This window comes from Grammomys surdaster, unplaced genomic scaffold (assembly GCF_004785775.1).
Source record: "Grammomys surdaster isolate TR1022 unplaced genomic scaffold, NIH_TR_1.0 258, whole genome shotgun sequence".
NCBI lineage: Eukaryota > Metazoa > Chordata > Mammalia > Rodentia > Muridae > Grammomys > Grammomys surdaster.
This window is the reverse complement of record NW_021604699.1, coordinates 430,259-451,125: the sequence shown is the minus strand read 5'-3', so window position 1 is coordinate 451,125 and position 20,867 is coordinate 430,259. Positions and strand designations below refer to the sequence as shown.

The window sequence follows — 20,867 nt, the reverse complement described above, 5'->3', positions numbered from 1 at the left end:
GTCAACTTGTTAGTGTGTGCTCTTTCCAGTTTCTTTTTGTAGGCACTTAGAGCTATGAGCTTTCCTCTTAGCACTGCCTTCATGGAGTCCCACAAGTTTTGGTATGATGTGTCCTCATTTTCATTGAATTCTAAAAAGTCTTTTATTTCTTTCTTTATTTCTTCCTTGACCAAGTCATCATTGAGTAGAGAGTTGTTCAGTTTCCATGTGTACGTGGGTTTTCCATTGTTTTTGTCATTATTAAAGACCAGTCTTAGTCCGTGGTGATCTGATAAGATGCAAGGGATTATTTCAATCTTTTTGTATCTGTAGAGGCTTGTTTTATGGTCTATTTTGGAGAAGGTGCCATGAGGTGCTGAGAAAAAGGTATATTCTTTTGTTTTAGGATGAAATGTTCTATAGATGTCTGTTAAGTCCATTTGGTTCATAACTTCTGTTAATTTCAAAGTGTCTCTGTTTAGTTTCTGTTTCCATGATCTGTCCATTGCTGACAGTGGGGTGTTGAAATCCCCCACTATTATTGTGTGAGGTGTAATGTGTGTTTTGAGCTTTAGTAAAGTTTCTTTTATGTATGTAGGTGCCCTTGCATTTGGAGCATAGATGTTCAGAATTGAGAGTTCACCTTGGTAGATTTTTCCTTTGATGAGTATGAAGTGTCCTTCCTTATCTTTTTTGATTAATTTTGGATGAAAGTCGATTTTATTTGATATTAGAATGGCTACTCCAGCTTGTTTCTTGGGACCATTGGCTTGAAAAATTGTTTTCCACCCTTTTATTCTGAGGTAGTGTCTGTCTTTGTCACTGAGGTGCGTTTCTTGTATGCAGCAAAATTCTGGGTCTTGTTTGTGTATCCAGTCTGATAGTCTGCGTCTTTTTATTGGGGAATTGAGACCATTGATGTTAAGAGATATTAAGGAAAAATGATTGTTGCTTCCTGTTATTTTTTTTATTAGAGGTAAAGTTATGTTTGTATCTTTTTTGGGGGTTGTTGGAAGATTACTTACTTGCTTTTCCTAGGTTGTAGTTTCCCTCCTTGTGTTGGCATTTTCCATCAATTATCCTTTGAAGTGCTGGGTTTGTGGGAAGATATTGTGCAAATTTGGTTTTGTCATGGAATATCTTTGTTTCACCATCTATAGTGATTGAGAGTTTTGCTGGGTATAGTAATCTGGGCTGGCAATTGTGTTCTCTTAGTGTCTGTATGATGTCAGTCCAGGCTCTTCTGGCTTTTATAGTCTCTGGTGAGAAGTCTGGTGTAATTCTTATAGGTCTGCCTTTATATGTTACTTGACCTTTTTCCCTTACTGCTTTTAGTATTTTTTCTTTGTTTTGTGCATCTGATGTTTTGATTATTATGTGACGGGAGGTATTTCTTTTCTGGTCTAGTCTATTTGGTGTTCTGTAGGCTTCTTGTATGTTTATGGGCATCTTGTTCTTTAGGTTAGGGAAGTTTTCCTCAATAATTTTGTTGAAGATATTTACTGGCCCTTTAAGTTGGGAATCTTCATTCTCATCTATACCTATTATCCTTAGGTTTGGTCTTCTCATTGTGTCCTGGATTTCCTGGATGTTTTGAGTTAGGAGTTTTTTGCATTTTGCATTTTCTTTGACAACTGTGTCAATATTTTCCACCGTATCTTCTGCATTTGAGATTCTCTCTTCTATCTCTTGTATTCGGTTGGTGATGCTTGCGTCTGTGACTCCTGATCTCTTTCTTAGGTTTTCTATCTCCATGGTTGTCTCCCTTTGAACTTTCTTTATTGTTTCTATTTCTAGTTTCAGATCCTGAATGTTTTTGTTTAATTCCTTCTTTGTGTTTTCTTCCAGTTCTTTAAGGGATTTCTGTGATTCCTCTTTAAGGGCTTCTATCTGTTTACTTGTACTCTCCTGTATTTCTTTAAGGGAGTTACTTAATTCCTTCTTATAATCCTCTATCATCATCATGAGAAGTGATTTTAATTCTGAATCCTGCTTTTCAGGTGTGATGGGGTGTTCAGGGCTTGCTATATTGGGAGAATTGGGCACTGATGATGCCAAGAAACTTTGGTTTCCGTTGCTTATGTTCTTGCGCTTGCCTTTCGCCATCTGTTTAACTCTAGTGGTACCTGCCCTCACTGTGTAAAACTGGAGTCTGTATTTCCAGTTATCTTGCTTATTGCAGAGCTCCTCAGAGTCCAGAGGTCTCTGTGGTCTTATGCTCCTAATCTCCTGGGTGGAATAACTCCTGGGACTCAGGCCACCTCTTGGATCTGGAAATCCTTCTGCTCTGAGTGCAGTGGGTCCTCGATGACTCAGGATTCAGTTTCAGCTGCTCTGAGTGCAGTGGCTCCAGCTGCTCTGAGTGCAGTGGCTCCTGGATGACTCAGGATTCAGTTTCTCAACAGGACAGGAGCAGACCGACTCTGTGTCAGCTGCTCTGAGTGCAGTGGCTCCTGGATGACTCAGGATTCAGTTTCTCAACAGGACAGGAGCAGACCAACTGTGTCTGCTCCAGCCCAGAGGACCAGGCAGGGGCAGAAGGGAAGTGGAATTCCGGAGGGGCGGGGTTTGGGTAGCTGCTGTGCCCTGGATGTCCCTGGCTCCCCGATCTATCTCTGGGGTTTAGGGAGTGAGATGGAGATCTTACCAGCTGCTCTGAGTGCAGTGGCTCCTGGATGACTCAGGATTCAGTTTCTCAACAGGACGGGAGCAGACCGACTCTGTGTCTCGACAGTGTCCTTTGCCTTACAGAAACTTTGCAATTTTATGAAGTCCCATTTGTCAATTCTTGATCTTAGAGCATCCAGGCATAGGTTTTTAAAAGGAGAATTACCAATGCAGAGAAGTGAAAGCCATAAAAAGTGACCAAGTAAACATGACAAGAAGCACCAAAATAGAACAAGAAATGTCAAGTGTGCGTGTAGTGCACGCGGATATATACACTGGCAAACCATCCATCACATAATATGTTTTAAGATTATTAATAGAAGACAATTGACTAGCAGTTGGATAACAGGAGAAAGTGCTTGATGATATTAATAGGAGGGGGAGTATCGGGAAGAGCAGAGACGAGGATGAGGGAATCTTGGCGAGAAGTAGATTAGAGGGGGGCTAGCATATAACCGAGGGCAAGTCCCATCTCCCTGGAGACTGAGGCACAGGTGACCTGCAAACCAGGCCAGACTGTTCTTTTGGAGAATGAAAATCAAAAGAAAAGAATAAAGGTTTGAGACTAGCACATTGGGTGTTGTGAGTGGTGGTTCTCTGAGCCAAACAACTGCTATGTTGGGGATTTCTGCTGCATCCTTTGCAAAATGATTATCCGGTCTGGGATTGTTACCTTCCAGTCATGGAGGAATGGAGAGGGTCGCCAGACCCTTACCAAAGCAACTGGTCTCTCCCTACCTAATACCTGTTGTGAGCAACTCAACTCTGCCTTATTTATATGAGCCTTAGGGAAGGGCTAAATTTATTGGTGGGGTTGGGGACTAAAAGCTAGAGGCAACATCTATGCCTCTCTACATGCCTTGATCCTGGTTTGGTAAAGGCTTTCCAGGTGTGATCCACTGGTGTGTGTTTGTGGTGGTGGTGGAATCTACACCCTATGTGTAGCACTTTATCTGTGGCCTATAAGGGAGTCCAAAAAGAGTGAGCTTCAGTGGAACTGTGCCCTGACTTGTTATTGAAACCTTAGGAAAAGGGGTTGATACTAATTACATCTCCCCTGGGAGGGAAGTTGTAGGCTTAGATTTTTCTAAACCTACTTTATTTAGGGTTGTAGAATGCTTCAACCTTCCTTCTAGCCCACCATACCAATGCAAGAGCATTCACTGAAGACCATCGAAGCATTTCAAGGTGAACCAATTCAAGAGCATAGTTCATTGGCTGTTGAGTTCTACTTATATTCTTTTCAAACATCACATGTCCTTTCATGTGTCTGCCACAGCAAAATATTCTCTCATAAGACAGCCTCCAAAAAAAATCACATGATACAACTGAGTCTCCAGAAAATCCTCAGAAATTTCTACTTCAGGAAGTTTAGCAAAATAGGGCAAATTGGCCTGCCCAAACGGACTTGGGCATTTAACATGGATAGACTAGATACAGAAAGAAAGAGGCATGCGCTGGGAGGGGGCAGGTGTCATGGGGGATAAAAGGCTATGAAAACAAACTCGCCTGATTGTTGGCTTTCACGTGGGTGGGCGAGATTCTCGTGTTTCTTCTCTACCCCCTGAGGAGATCTTCTGAATTGGGCAATTCTCCTCCATCCTCTGAGTCTTTCTTTGGATAATTGGATTATAGATTTTTGTCCAGTCCAATGACTGCTTCTCAGGGAAAGTCTAGATCTGGTCACTCCTCTTCAAATTGTTTTAGGGTTGTGACTGTGCAGACTGCCTCTGGCCCTGTGCAGCTCTTGCTAATGTCCTCTGTGCTGCTTGGAGTCTGTGTGAAAACACAGTGTGTACTTTAATGCCATCAGATTTCTGGCACGCAGAATGCTATTTAGGTATAATTTTGTTTCTCTTCTACAGTCTCACAGGGTTTTGTTTATCAGGTATCTGCATTCCACTTTGTCTGAGTTTCCCAAAAATGAGGTACACAGATGGTCTTGGGCTTCTGAGCTGAAATGAGAGGTCTTTTTGAAATGATGCCGTGTGTCTGCTCTGTCAGTTGCCAGAGCAATGCACCAAGTGCCAAGGAGAGTGCTGGGTTGGAGCAGGATATTTGTGGTTTCTCTTTCTGCTATTGCTGCTGCCGCCCTGGGTATGGCCTTTCCCGGAGCTGTTCTGAGTGTCTATTCCTTTTCTGACAGCTATTTTTCAGCTTTCTCAAAATGATTCCCTGCAGACTCTAACCAACCTTGTCTTGGTGTCAGCGCCATGTCATCTTACAGCCTCAGGCTGCATACTTCTTTGGAGGAAGCTATCATGTTATGGATGGGAGGATTTAGAGCTTGGTGAGTTAGGGCAAAGACTCTGTATGTGTCCCTTCACAAAAAGTTTGTTTCATGCTTTCTTTAAAATACAATTTAAACACCCTGTTGTTATTTAAAGAGCTTATGTCTAGGTATGTCCAGGCCTTAGATGGGTTCAAATGTTTAAGATGAAAATGATACGAACTGTCAGTCACATCTGACACAGAAAACACACTTGCATATACCCACCAACCTACACACACACACACACACACACACACACACACACACACACACACACAAACATACCACCCAAGGGTTGAATTCAAAAGTAAAAGTAGGGATAAGAGTAAATACTGTTACATAGAGAATTGGGTTAAAATAATTGATTTTAAGAAGAATGTTTTGTATACATGAGTCTTATGAATCTCTACCTAATTTTTTTTTACTTAATAGTACTTTTAAAAACAGAGCAAGTACTTGGATTCCTGTATGTCCATAGATTCAATAGGCAAAATAAACAAGGATGCAGGGATGTGGGTAATACACACCCAGAGTGAGCACTCTGCTGCAGGGATCCCTCAGGCTTGGGGTTTTTTTTCCCCCCAAAAGGATTTAGAATAAAACAAAATTTGCCATTAAATAATTTCTTATCTAGTATACCTTGATTTTGTAGGAGAGATTAATTTGCATCCATTGAAATAGAATAGGTTAGCCAGGCGGTGGTGGCACATGCCTTTAATCCCAGCACTTGAGAGGCAGAGGCAGGTGGATTTCTGAGTTCGAGGCCAGCCTGGTCTACAGAGTGAGTTCCAAGACAGCCAGGGCTACACAGAGAAACCCTGTCTCAAAACAAACAAACAAACAAACAAGAAATAGAATAGGTTTGCACTGTCTGTGAAATAGACATTGCCACCCCTCCCAGCCCCCACACTAATCACCATGGCAAACCCCTCCTCACTTCAGTTCAGTAGCCTGGGCAGGCCCTCAGATGTGCATTTTCTCACTTTACATTTTCATAGACCAATGTCAGCTTTCTGATCTGTGGCGAACAGTGATTCTTCTCTATTGCTATTGCTGTGGTAAAACGTATCAATAAAAGTATGCCAGTTAAACAATTTTAAATGTGTAATTCAGTAGAATTGAGCAGATTTACAATGCTGGGTATGACTGCAATCCTGACAGCATTAAATCTTTCTGTCTATGAACAGGGATGTCCTTCTGTGTATTTGTCTTCTTTAATTCTGTAGTGTTCTGTAGTTTTTAATATAGTAGTTTTCTACCTCTTTAGTTAATTTCCAATTCTTTTATTCTTTTGGATGCTATTGTAAACAGAGTTGTTTTCTTGATTGTTCATTGTCAGTGTTCATGCAGCAGATTTTGGTGTGTTGATTTTATATTCTGTAACTTGGCTTAATTCATTCATTCTCTTAGAATTATATTAATGCAAATTTTATATTTACTAAGCATGTATGCAAGTTTGTCTCTTTCTGTGGGTGTAAGTGCATGTTCATGTGCGTGTGCATGTGTGCATGCCTACACACACACACACACACACACACACATATGCTTTGGGACGTTCACAAACTGTGGCATGCATGTGGAGGTCAGCAGACAGCATGTAGGAGTCAACGTACATGTGCCATTTATTTAAAAATGATTATATATATAAAGGCCACAAAGATATTCTCTTAATTTTGAGACAGAGAGGGGAGCAGAGAGAGAAAACAAGAGGAGGGTATTATTTTTTCCCCAATCTGCTTTTAATATGCAAATATTAAGGTCAGTTCTAGGTTGAGGAACTAGCAATACAATAGATGCAAGCAGTCAAGGAACAAGCAAGACAATAAAAGATAATAATAAACACAAATAGTCAAAGAACAAGCAAAGCAATAAACAAAGTCCTGTGATTACTCCCATGTTCACTATTTCTAAGGCTTATCAGGATAACCAAAATATCTGAGCCTATTTCCCTGTCCTATCCCAAAGTCATTTTCATGCCTGAAGCCTACTTCTTTGTTCTAGCCTAAGATTTAGATTTCTGCCTGAAATTACTTCTTTGTTCTAGCCTAATATTTAGATTCCCGCCTAAAATTACTTCTTTGTTCTAGCCTAATGTCAGATTCCTGCCTGAAGCCCATTTCCTTGTCTTTGACCAATGTCAGATTCCTGCCAAGCAGCCCATTTCCTTGTTCTTGACCAATGTCAGATTCTTGCCTGAAGCCCATTTCCTTGTCCTTGGCCAATGTCAGATTCCTGCCAAGCAGCCCCAAAAGCTTTCCACATCTCCACCTTTTTTCTTTCATAAACAAGACCGAGCCTGTCTTAGGTCGTTCTGACAAGAATGCCTTCCTTAACCATCATGGAATATGCATTATCAAAAGCAATGCACTTCTGTCTTAGGTTGGTAAGGCTCTGTGCAGAATTTTACCTGTCCTTGGCTTGCCAGCCTGTTAAATTAATAATTCTGTCTGGGGGTCCATTTTCAGTTTCATGCCATGTACTTTGGCTGCCAACATGTTGATGTTGTTAAAGACAATTTTTAACAAGATGGACAGGAATAAAAGTATTCCCAGGACAAAAAGGGCTAGCATGATCAAGCTATATATGCCATTCTTGAAGCTTAACCAAAATGGAAATTCTGACCTCAGACCATGGGCAATTTTATCAGCAGTACCTTCCACATCAAAGCTCAGCAGAGCAACATTCTTTAAACTCATAATCACACTATGCAAAGTTAAAACATCCAGAGAGAAGTTAGAACTATGCCAAATACACTGCAAGTGTCTTTAAACTTTTTCCTAATTATAATGACTATCATTGTAAATTTTAGAAGTAATACAGATCCATTGGTATTTGGCATGACACTTGAGATGGCTCCTTGTATATTATATTACTTGGATTGGATTTACTAGAAAATCTTAAAATGGCTATACCAGTTGCCAATGCTGAGCACTAGGTTCCAAGAGGAGAATTTTCTCCACTTCTGTATTCTGCTATAACTTATTCACTTAAAAATGTAGATACTAGATATCAAGACATGCAACCCAATTGTAAACAATGTCATAGCCTTTACCATCCCATTTTAGTAAAAGAAATAAAAACAATGGCTGCTGTGGGGTCTATAGTATGTGATAGTGGTGGGTTAACCAGAGGTAGATGATAGTTAAAGGAACTGGAGTGACCTCTTCAAGCAGCTGGGGTAGGTACAATATGACAGAAGGTTCTGGTGTATCCTCTAGTTATTATTCCCATTTTATCAAGAAGGCCTATGTGATGGTTTATAAATGCTTGGCCCAGGAAGTGGCACTATAAGGAGGTATGGCCTTGTTGGAGTAGTTGTGGACTTGTCTGAGTAGGTGTGTCATGCCATGCTCCCCACCTTGGTGATAATAGACTGAACCTCTGGACCTGTAAGCCAGCTGGAATTAAACGTTGTTGTTATAAGAGTTGCCTTAGTCATAGTGTCTCTTCATAGCAGTAAAACCCTAACTAAGATAGTCTATATAGTCATGGTGTTTGTGAGGTGGTGTTTTTAACATCTCTGGAACAGTTGAACAGCTGACTTAAGAGCTATTGGCTCAGGGTCTGTGAGAACCTTTACATATACAATAACAAAATATGTGGCCTTGTGAGATGGACATAAATGAATGCAGTAGCAACCTCTGCCAATTTGGGGGAATAGAGGTACTGATCTCTCCTCAGAAGATCTATATGGACACATTGCTGGCCTGCTTTTCTTCTTTCATTACCTTGGAGCCTTAAGCTATGTTTGTATCTGTCATTGCATTCACAGACAGGCGCCTAGCCTAACTGTCCTCTGAAAGGCTCCACCCAGCAGCTGACCAAAATCGATGTAGAGATCCACATCCAAACACTAGACAGAGCTCCCAGGAAGTCTTGTGGAAAAGTTAGGGGAAGGATTAGAGAACCTGGAGAGGATAGGGCCTCTACAAGTAAGACCAACAGAGTCAACTAACCTGGACTCTTGGGAGCTCCCAGAGACTAAACCACCAACCAAATAGCATACAAGGGCTGGACCTAGGCCTCCCCACACATAGGTAGCAGATGTATAGCTTGGTCTTCATTTGGGTCTGTCAACAACTACAGGGGGTCCCTGGTGGGGGGTCTTACCCTGACTCTGTTGCCTGCCTGTGTTCCCCTAACTGGGCTGTCTTGTCTGGCCTCAGTGGGGGAGAATATACCTACTCCTAAAATGACTTGAGGTGCTAGGGCGGGTTGGTTCCCTGGGAGGAACCTCCAACTTCTTAGGGGTGAAGGGGAGGGGGTATTGTGGGAGGGGCTGTGTGAGGAGGAAACTGGGAGGGGGGTTTGATCAGGATGTGAGGCGAATAAATAAATTAATGGTAAAATAAAGATGTGTCCTTGTTGTGGGAGGTATGTTGTTCTGGGTAAGTTTTGAGGTTTAAAAGCCCACACCAAGCCCAATCTCTCTCTGTCTCTCTGTCTCTCTCTGTCTCTGCCTGCTGCTTGTGCGTCAGGATGGAGTTCTCTGTTACTTCTCCAGCACTATGCCTGCCTATGTGGTGCCATGCTCCCTGCCATGATAATAGACTAACCCTCTGAATCAGCAATCAGGCCCCCAGTTAAATTCTTTCTTTTGTAAGAGTTGCCTCAGTCATGATGTTTCTTCACAACAATAGAACAGTAATGAAGACACCAGGTTTTCTGTTCATTTTGATTTTGTGTTTTAAAAGGTTGGATTTGATATCTCCTCAAAAGCATTCTCTGTGTCTGTGTCTGTCTGTCTGTCTGTCTGTCTGTCTGTCTGTCTCTCTCTCTCTGTGTGTGTGTGTGTGAGAGAGAGAGAGAGAGAAAGACAGAGAGAGAGAGAGAGAGAGATCCCCCAACCCCTGAACTCATGGTTACAGATTGTCAAATCTGCTTTTAGAGGTGGCCAGTAATCAGGTTTGGGGGTCTAGGACACAGTTGTTCAACCATTGCCTTCCTGCCAAACACTGCCACTTTTCATGGGAATCCTTGAAGTGTCAAATTCTCTCCTCTACCTCTCTCAGGAACCGTTATGTGCTAGACAAGGATTCTGCCACTGAGCTACATCCTTGACCCTGCCAATCTATTGTGCATGAGTGTGTGCGTGTGTGTGTGTGTGTGTATGTGTGTGTACACGACTGTTTATGTGTGTGTTTGGCTGAGCTAACACATGCTACATGGGTGAGGCATGTGGAAGTTAGAGGACAACTTTTTAGATTCCGTTTTCTCCTACCTTGTGGGTACTGGGAATTGAACTTAGGTCATTGGGCTGGGCAGCAAGTAACCTTTACTCAGTGATCCAGCACAGCAGCCCCTGCCTATCATCATAAGTGGCTTGGTTTCACCAGTAATTTGGACATTCAGTAGACATCCTGAGGGATATTTAGTTGGAAAAGAGTTGTTCATCTGAGAAGAAGGGGATGATATGGGCCCAGTGGGCAGTAGTTTTTGATTAGCATGCTTAGGCCTCAAAACAGAATCCTAATTCAAAAATCACTGCAATAAAAAGTTCTTTGGCTGAAAGTAATGAGCAATTTGACAAATGTTAGCAAGAAAAAAAAAAGCTAGATACTTTTCCAAAGCAAATCAGTCTCCAGGGCCTTCTCCAGTTGCTTTCTATATCCAGTTCTTCATCCCTCATATCCTTGTACATAGTCTCCCTCCTCATCCCCCAGCCTCAAAGTATCACTTGTCTAAAGCTCCATCTTCCTCATGAGCCTGGATGAAGGCAACTATAACATTTAGATGTTGGGTCTGGCTGGGAGTATTGCTCAATAGTGTGTTTACCTAGCACATGGCAGGCTATATTTGTTCTTCACAAAAGTGAAAACCTGTGACCTGAGATGACATAAAAGCTATGATTTACCTACCCCACTAAATGACTAGTACATAGTATAGGTGGATTTAAAATTCTTCAGAGGCATAGGATCCAGGGTTAACTAAGCACACATTGGTTGGAACATCAGGTATTCAGTTCTGATTATAGAGGCTGTCCTGGTCAGGGTTGCTATTGCTGTGGTAAAACATCATGACCAAAAGCAAGTTGGGGGAGGAAAGGATTTATTTGACTTACTCTTCCATATCATAGTCCATCAGTGAAGGAAGTCAGGACAGGAACTCAAACAGGGTGGGAACCTGGAGGCAGGAGCTGAGGCAGAGGCCATGGAGGGGTGTTGCTTACTAGATTGCTCTCCATGGCTTGTTCAGCCTGCTTTCTTATAGAACCCAGGACACCAGTCTAGGGATGGCACCACCTACAACAGGCTGGGCCTTCCTCCATCAATCAATAATTAAAAAAAAAAGCCTTACAAGTTTGTCTATAGCTTAATCTTACTGTTTCTATTTTCTCAGTTAAGGTTCACTTCTCTCAGATGACTCAAGCTTGTGTTAAGTTGACATAAAACTAGCCAGAATGGAGGTCAAATGGACAGATACAGAAAGAAGCCCAGAGTATCTATCTTTCCACAGTAGACCTAAGGGGAAATCAAAGCCTACTAATGGAGTCAAAACTCTCTTAAGATTGACCAGAAAAACAAACAAACAAACAAACAAACAAACAAACAAACAGATGAGAGGAGATCTTTGGTGAGTACTAGAGACTCCTCTGGACAACATAGCCAATTAAAGAAGGTGAGGAAGCAGCTCTTACATCTTATTTTGTCAATGGACTTGAACTTGACACAGAGACCTAATTTGAAAACAGAAAGTGGAACTGGAGCAAGTTCTGTTAGCTTAACTCTAACCCTGGCTGAGGTATGGCATGTTGAAAGAGCTTTCAAACAAAAATAAGTCTAGATCCAAAGTAAACTGTGGAATTGCCGACAAACTGCTAAGGCCTAGGACCCAGCCCACACCTATGGATGAAAACACTTGTAGATATCTTAAACTGGAAATGAGACTGCCCTGACATCAGAAACACACACACACACACACACATGCATACATGCACACGTATGTGCACACATGCATACATACACGTGTATGCACACACACACATACGTATGCACACATGCACATGGTGGGACAAAAATAACAAAATAAAAATGAAGATGATTAAAGGCTTCAAGGGAAGGTGGAAGACCCCACTAGCTGCCACACAGTTTTCTTTAAGAGCATATGTTCTTTGCAGAGAATATTGACTTCCTTTCTGAGGTTTTCACGAGTGCCCATCATGTGTTTTGCTACTATTCACCTGTCATCCTCTGTTGTGCTTCCTTCTTTCCCTTTTGGTCCCCATCTTTGCCATGCATAGTTTTCTATCTACCTTCTTGTCTTTTTTATTTTGTTTTGTTTGTGAAAGAAAGTCTCACACTGTGCCCTACAATGGGTTGAAACTTTCTACATATCCCATATTAGCCTTGAGCTTGCAATAATTCTTTTGCCTCAAACAACTCAAATGATTATAGACGTGAGCCACTACACCAAGCAGTGTGTGTGTATGTGTGTCTCTCTGTCTGTCTGTATATACTTCTTATTTTATTTTGGCATTTTGTCTTACTTTGTTTTATTTGTTAGTTTGATTTGTGTTTTTGTGGTTTCCTTTTTTTTGAGAGAGAGAAAGAGAGAGAGGAGAACATGCAATGTGGGATGGATAGGTAGGTAGAAAAGATCTGGGAGGAGCTAGGGCAAGAGAAACACAATCAACATATACTGTATAAAAAATTAATGAAAATGTCATAGAAATCAATTCTAAGTGGGCAATGGTGTCTTCATGTGGCAGCATGTAACCACCCTCTGCTGAGTAAAACAGGTTTCTTTGTCTTCAAGAAGTCAGCTTGTGTATTGCTTTAGGCAAAATTTTGGAATTTGCTTTCATATAGAGGGGAATTTAGATAGTATAAAATAAGGAAATAATGTTCATATCTTTCAGGAATAAGTAGGTATTGATGGACAGACAAACTGAGTGGTAGGCCGTACAATTGTGGATCATGAAGTATCATGACTTAGCTGAATATTAAGTACACCAGCAACCTTGAGTCCAGACCCTCTCAGACCATTGTGATGAGATCCAACAGTAATGTACTTGAGCAGCTTGAAACTCCCTGAGCAAATCCCACTTCTGGGTAAAAGTTTGCTTTATGGGTCATAGGGTATCCCTGAACTTTAAAACAGCACTGGCTGCTGTGACCCACAGCATTTTGCTGTCTATGTGTAAAGTGTGAGGGGCATCAGGCTTTGCCAGTTCAAGAGACTGGATGCATGTTGGCATTTGGATGGAAGCCAGGCCAGAAACACCTGGTTTCCCTGACACATCTATTATTTTAGTTCATATTCTATTAGTTATTTGTTTTGCTGTTATGACTGAACCTATGTCTTGCGCTCACCAGTTACTCTGCCAGGAGGTTGTAGCCCCGAGCCTGATGCTCCATTTTAACTGTGTGCAGGTGTCTTATTTTAATCCTCCTCAGCTTCCTTTGCTCTCGTGACTGGGCTTGGGCTTTCCACATGCTAGGCAATTGCTCTATTACTAAGTCACATCCCCAGCCTGAGTTTTGTTTTATTGTTGTTGTTGTCTTACATTTATCTACTTATTTTGCATATGCAGGCATGCGTATGTGCCATGGCACAGATGTGGGGTGGGGGGGGGCACTCTTCTTCTGCCCTGTGAGTTTTGGAGATTGAAATCAGTACATAGAACTAGATGTCCTTGAACTTTCTGTGAAACCTAGGCTGGCCTCAAACTCACTGTCTTCATGTCCCAAGACACATCCTCTGTCCATCTTCATTGCTTAACAGCAGCTTTTGAGAATATTCTTTCCTAATCACCCTCTGCTTCTGTTGACAGGAAGGAGGGACCCGTGAGACCTCAGTGTACACTGTGGTCTGGTTTAGCAAAGGCTCCTTATTTTTCCAGTTTCCAGGGTCAAGGGACAGCAGCACAGTGGCCCTGTTGCTCAGGAAGACTGACAGTTCATAAGGCCCAGTTCTGCAAGATCGTGAGGCCTCTTCTGGGAGCCCACTGTGTTTGACATGCTAACAGGACAAGGCATCTGCATAAATGTCATTAACACTAAGTTTTAAAAGATATTTTGAGACAGCCAGGCAGTGGCTGATCTCTGAGTTTGAGGACAGCCTGGTTTATAGAGTGAGTTCCAGGACAATCAAGGCTACACAGAGAAACCCTGTCTTGAAAAACAAAAACAAAAACAAAAACAAAAAAAAGAAAAGAAAAACTGAGGGATATAATGAAGGTGTCTGCTGGGCTTTCTTTCCAGGTATGTTTCTGGCTCTCACTTTTCCAGTCACTCCTGTCCCCAGCCCATTATGAGACACCACCAGGTATAACATGGACCAGTCTGATTTATGGTCTAGAATTCTATTTCTTTTAATTAACATTTTTGATTTAATTTTTTTAATTTTCATTTTAAATTGTTTTAAATTCGCTAAAATTTAAATTAAAATTTATTTTTAAGTTCCCACACTTAATGTATGTACTTACAGAATACCATAAGATGTTTGGATACATGTATGTATTATATAATACTCAATCATGTAAACATCTCCATCTCTTCAAAAGCTGATCCTTTCTTCAGGTTAAAAACAAACAGACAAACAAACAAACAAACAACCCCCCCCAAACAAACATTGAAATCCCTTTCTCCTGTCTCTAATAGCACCCTGAGTGTCCTTCCTTCCTTTGAGGATAGCTTCTACCTCTCCATGCTCTCCCTTTCCCCATCATTCTGACCAACTTCTGTGAAGTCAACACCTTCAGAAATTCCACACATAGGTCAGATCATATGACACTTCTCCCATGCCTGCTTATTTATGTGTGTGTGTGTGTGTGTGTGTGTGTGCATGTGGAGGTCAGAGGTCAACATGGATGTCTTCCTCAGTCATTTTCCATCTAGCTTTTTGAGACAAGGTCTCTTGTAGAACCCAGAGTTCACTGACTCAGCTAGACTGGCTGGCTAATAAAATCCAGGGACTTGTCAGTCCTGGCGCTGGAATTACAGACGCATACCATTGTGCATAGCTTTTTACAGAAGAACTCAGCCTTTGTGTTTCTTAATGAAAATAGGGGAGCTTGATTGATCCCATATATCCAGTGATGAGTCATGTTTAGCATGAATGAGGACCTGAGCTCAATCTCCAGCACATACAGAACACATACAGAACATTTGTACATATATATTTATATATATAAGTAATATAGGTCTCAAAGGTCAGTATCAAATTCTGCTTATTTCCTTTCAAGTATTTTTTTTTAAAACTTCTTCATGAATGTGTATGTGTGCACATGTGGAGGTCAGAGGACAATTTACAGGAGTCAGTTCTCTCCTCCTACCATGAAGATTCTGAAGGTCAAATTTAGATCACCAGGCCTGAGGGCAAGAAGTACTTTTGGCCACTGAGTCATCTTGCTGGCCATGCTCTGCAGCTTGAAGCAGGAAATGTTTTAAGTGGGAAGAGTTTTAGATGGGAAGAGTTTTAGATGGGAAGAGTTTTAGATGGGAAGAGTTTTAGATGGGAACAGTTTTAGATGGGAACAGTTTTAGATGGGAACAGTTTTAGATGGGAACAGTTTTAGTCTGCAGCAATACAGGGCTTCTCCGATGGGAGTTAGTGATTTGTAGCATGGCTGCTCCTCTGCTGCAGTCTACTGAAAGCCAACATGTAACAAGGATGTGTGTGTGTGTGTGTGTATGTGCATGTGTGTGTGTGTGTGTGTGTGTGTGTGTGTGTGTGTGTGTGTAGCACTGTAGTCTTGTCTTTCTCAGTCTCTTTATGGATTTTGATGGAAAAAAATACAGATGTTCTTCAATTCATGATGGGACTAGATCCTAATACGTATTGATACATATAAAGCATACAGAATATTCTCAATTTACCAGGCATAGAGCTTAGATTTCCTCATTTGAAGTGTGGCCATAGTTAGGCAAAGTTACCTAACTCAAAGCCTGTGTAATGATAGAATTTCATGTGACTCACTAAGCACAAAGCTGTTTGGTACAATTTTGCAGCACAATAAAATTGGGGGAAAAAAACCCTTCAGTTGAACTAAATGAGTTGTCTATCTGGACTCCTTATGGCAACTTATATTCTATAAGTTAGTTGTGAAACTTTCCCCTGAAGACTGCCTCTGAGTGTTATATTGTTCACAAGCTCACAGTGGTTTTCACAACCTTGAGTGGAAGCATCTACTCTGCCTCCTAGTTCCCAAATGTTTACTTTTTAATCCATTAAGAAAAGTTTGCTAACTGGCTGTTCAAGAGAAGGTGAATAACTCAGCAAGGCCCTTTGAGGGAATTGGTGAAGCAAAGTGAAAACTCTGGTGGAGAAAAAGAATGAGTAAACGTAACCCTATGATAAGGTAGTGTTTACATTTATATGTGTCTTTGACAATACGATGAGCCGTGGGTTATCTTGTGGGTGTGATTCAAAGTCGTGATGTCTGAAATTGTTCCAGTTAGTAAGCAAAGAAAACAAAGCAAAGTAAAATACAGATAAAGACCCATCAAATAAAAATACAAATGATAGGGAAGTCTGGGGGAAGATCCGATTTGAATCACTGTAAGGGGTATGCCGTGTACATAATTCCGGAGCCATAGGGTCTGTTTCAACCAGTCGAGGTCCCAATGCGGGTGTGCTTCACATCATATGTTGTTCAGTGTTTTGCTTTTAGGAAAGTTCCCATGCCGTTCAGAGGCCTTGTCCTGGGCAAGGTAAACAGTGGTGCTTTGCTAACTGTGGAACAGATAAAGTCTCTATCCATTTAACTAGTGCTTGGAAACCAAACATGGCCCATCAATTCAATGTCATCCCCAGAGCCAAGAGAAATAGACGGATCAACAAGCTTTACAAAGGGAGTTCACAGTAGTCTCTGATATGATGGAACAATATCTTTGAAAGTTTCAAAACACCGATAAGATGAACTCATTTGTATTTCTTGGGAATTACTCTTTTGAAACGGTAAGTTCCAGCCAGATTTAGGGTATTCTGGTACGCAGTCAATACTGCCACCTGCTGGCTGGATCGAGAAAGGCTACTTTGTCAACGTCACAGAAATGTGATGAAACTGAGTCACTTGACAGGATGGCGTAAGCTGTCATTCCGACATTTAAACTCTCTCATTTTCTTTGCCAGTAGAGTTCATGGAATTATACCCTGTATTAAACTGTTGCTTTCACACTTGTGAATGTGCTTTTACAACACACACCCACAGAACGTTTCTGGTGGGCTTAGGTATAAACTTTGTGAATCTTTGTGGTACTGCTGTCGTGACTTTTTTCTTCTATTTCCTTCTTCTACTTCCTAACCTCCTCCCCATCTCTTTTAAAGAAACAAGGTCCAGTTTGGCTGGCCAGGTTGGATTTGTGTCCTTGGGATGAAGTGATCATCCAGTGGAGCTGGGACTGTAGGCATTCACCAGTGTTCACTAACACACACACACACACACACACACACACACACACACACACACATGCAGTAGAGACAAACGGAGGGAAAGAGGTGAAACTCATACTAACCCAACACAATTTCTGTCACGGTGGCAGGATTCGTTACATGTTTAATAGAGGGAAATGCCTTTATGTAAGTTCTTCATTGTTAACGGTGTTAACAATGATTTAATCATAAAGGCACTGTGCTCTTTACAAACATTTCTTCTCACAGATATGTTTGAATTTCATTTGATTCCAAATAGACAGTCGAACCAAATGTTTTTCTTGCTCTTTCTGGAGTGTGGCTGTACTTCATATTTGCTCTTGTCTTTGAATGGAGTGCTTTACAGTTCAGAGGGAGATTGCTTGTCTAACATGCAACAGGCTCTTGATCCTGTCCCCAGTATTACCACCCATAGGCACACCCCAAAGAATCTCAGACCGGAAGGCAAGCATCAACAGTGGCAGTGAGATTGTTGACTTAGATCTCTCTCTCTCTCTCTCTCTCTCTCTCTCTCTCTCTCTCCATATATATATATAAATTAGACTATTCTAGAACTTATCATCATCTTCTCTCTTTTTCCCAAGAGCTGGGATACAGCTATGCATTCAGTTTCTTGTGAATATTTTGAATCCTCTTTAGAGAACAGACTGACATTTCCTCATCTTTGCTTTCTTTGGGGGGCACTGCCCAGGGCTTCTTTTGGTGTGGAAAAATACCACGCTTTGTTATAAGAATTCTTGGGTTATTCTAAGGCAATCCCAGAGAATTTGGGCTGCAATGTTTTCACAGTAAGCTCATGCGGATGAACTGATAGGCAGCCAGCTGTGTTTCTAACCTTCTCAATGTACATCGAGCACACTCACATTGGTTGTGAGTCACATACACCCCGTTTTAGGGCTTTTACATTTTTCCACATCAAAACTTCACACCTTCTGAACTCAAACTGCACAGTCCTCTTCCTCAGTCTGTGGAAATCACTGTACTGTTTCCAGTTAGCCAAAGTTTCCTACTCTTCATACCTCACAGAAGTAGAATCAGACAGTATTTGTCCCTGGTGGAAAGCTTCTTTCCTTTAGCATAATAACTGCAAAGCTCGTGTTACTGTGTGGGTCAGAGGATCATTGCTAGTTGTGGCTGAGTAATATTCCGCAGGTGCCACATTCTGCTTGCTCATCCGTGGATGGACAGGAATTGCTTCCACTTCTTTGCCTGTTATGACTAACACTGTTGTGGCTATGGGTGTACACTTGTCTGCTAGAATGTCTGCTTTTAATTATTTGCCAGATCGTGCAGTTATTCTGTGGGGAGCCTTTTGGGGAAATCACCAAATTATACCCATGTCCTGCAATGGCAACTGCAACATCTCACGCTGGTAACAGCATTGTTCAAGCCCTTCATTTCTCTACATTTCTATAACATATGCTAGTATCTCCTATCTGCCGTGTGTGTGTGTGTGTGTGTGTGTGTGTGTGTGTTGTCTAGGGAGAAAGCCTAGGGTTTTGTGCTAAGGCCATACTCAACCATGGAGTTACCCTCCCAGCCTGTATTAGTCAGGGTTCTCTAGAGGAATATAACTGATAAGATGCCTGTCTATCTATCTATCTATCTATCTATCTATCTATCTATCTATCTATCTATCTATCTGGAATTTATTAGAATGGCTTATACGTTATGGTCCTGCTAGTATGAAAATGTCTGTCTAGCAATAGAAGGTCTAAGAATCTAGTAGTTGTTCAGTTCATGAAGCTTGATGTCATCTGGTCTTCAGTATACACTAGAATTCCCACAAAGGAGACTCTAGTGCCAGTGAGGGAGTGAACTTGTCAGTGAGAGCAAGGGCAAACAGCAAAGAGCAAACACCTGCCTTCTTCATTGTTCTCAACACAGGCTGTTGTCAGAAAGTGTGGCCCAGATTTTTAAGAGTGAATTTTCCCATCTCAAACAATCCTGATTAAAAGAGGTTCTTTCTACTTCAGATGATTTAATTATGGAAACTCCATCATAGATGTACACAGCCCCTTGGGTTAACTCCAGATGTAGCCAAGAATAGCCATCCAATAGTCACATACATCATTTTGAATAAGGTCGGCCTAGTGGCCATGAAGAGGTATACAATCATGACTTTGGTTTGAGATTTTTTAGTGATAATTGTGGTCAGCTTTGGGGCATGCACATAATAGCTAATTCTGTGCTTTTGGAGAAATGTCCACTCAAGTCTGTGCTACTTCTGGACCATTTGCTGTAGTTGAGTTTTGGAAGATAAACATGCATTTTTACTGGTTTGTTTTTTTGACGTCTACAATCTGCTACAAACCTGTACTATTAAGTTACAAAACAAATATCAAGATTTAGTCCATGTATATGATACTAAATAGGATATTCATATAGTTGATTTTATTTTACAAATACAGAGGGAACTAATGAATAATTTGATTTTGTTTGATCCAAGTGTACTCTGTAATATGCTCTCTGTAATACCAGGTTTTTTCCGTCCCTGGAAACACTTGAATTGATTGAATGCCTAAGCCGCTGGGCTTCTGATATCTACCATATATCAGGCCAGATCTTAGGATGTCTCCAAAGAGAGTCTTTGCACTTTGCAAGGATGTTCACTAGCTGTGCTTTTAATAATGTCAGAATTCTATCACCCAATTTTCTTCCCTTTCACAATCCCATGCATTAGTTTTACTATCTTTTTTGTACATGAGATTGATTCATTCTTTCTATGAAACATGAGAAAACACTTAATAAAATGTTCCACTTAATTCTTTTTTATGAAATTTTAGGGGTAATGACTGAGTTACTGAGTCACAGAGGAACATGTTCCCTGACCTCTTGACTTCAGAGTCTACTTTGGTTGCTGTCACCTCTGGGTTTGCTTTATTGGCATGGTATGTGGACTGGGTGCCCTGCTCCACTGCTACCGTCACTCCATGGCTCTGAGCTCCCGCCTTTGCCAGCAGAGAAAGTCTGAGGGAAGTCAAAGCTGAGGAAATGTGAGCCAGCGCCTTTTCCAATATGCTGCTGGACTGGATGTTTATCTGCTGGCCATTGCTCCCCATCTGTGCTTGATAGAGGCTCACTGGTTGGATAACGTGCTTCTGATCTTTCTCCCCATCAAAGGCTGAGTCGTGGTAGCCTGCCAAATTCATATGTGATCATATTTGGAGACAGAATCTTTACAGAGAAAACCAAACTATAATGAAGCTGCGAGAATGGGCTCTAATCCAATAGGATTTATGTTCTAATATGACGAGGAGACAGCACTTAGACACAGGCAGAGGGAAGAGCATGTGAGGATATGGAGAGAATACCATTTGCAAGCAAGGAGCTGGCACAGAGTGCAAGGTAGATTTATCCTTCTGCTTACAGGGAGAGTTACAAGTCTCTGCCATGTTTCCCATTAATGAACTTGGAGTTTGGCGGATGGACAGAGGCTATAAGCTCAAGATAGCAATAAGCAGTGGGTACCATTATGTCCCTAAGGTGCGACTCCTACTAAACTAGGCTGGGTACCTCTCCTCATCTACTAAGTCCAGCCTGTGAAGCTGCCACCCATATTCCTTCTGCAACA

General features: G+C 41.4%; 1 pseudogene; it reads right to left on the bottom strand.

The window, feature by feature from the left end:
* The window catches only part of LOC114627760, a 30,857-nt pseudogene extending 10,412 nt beyond the window's left edge, over positions 1-20,445 (bottom strand).
* Between the last annotated feature and the right edge of the window lie 422 nt (positions 20,446-20,867).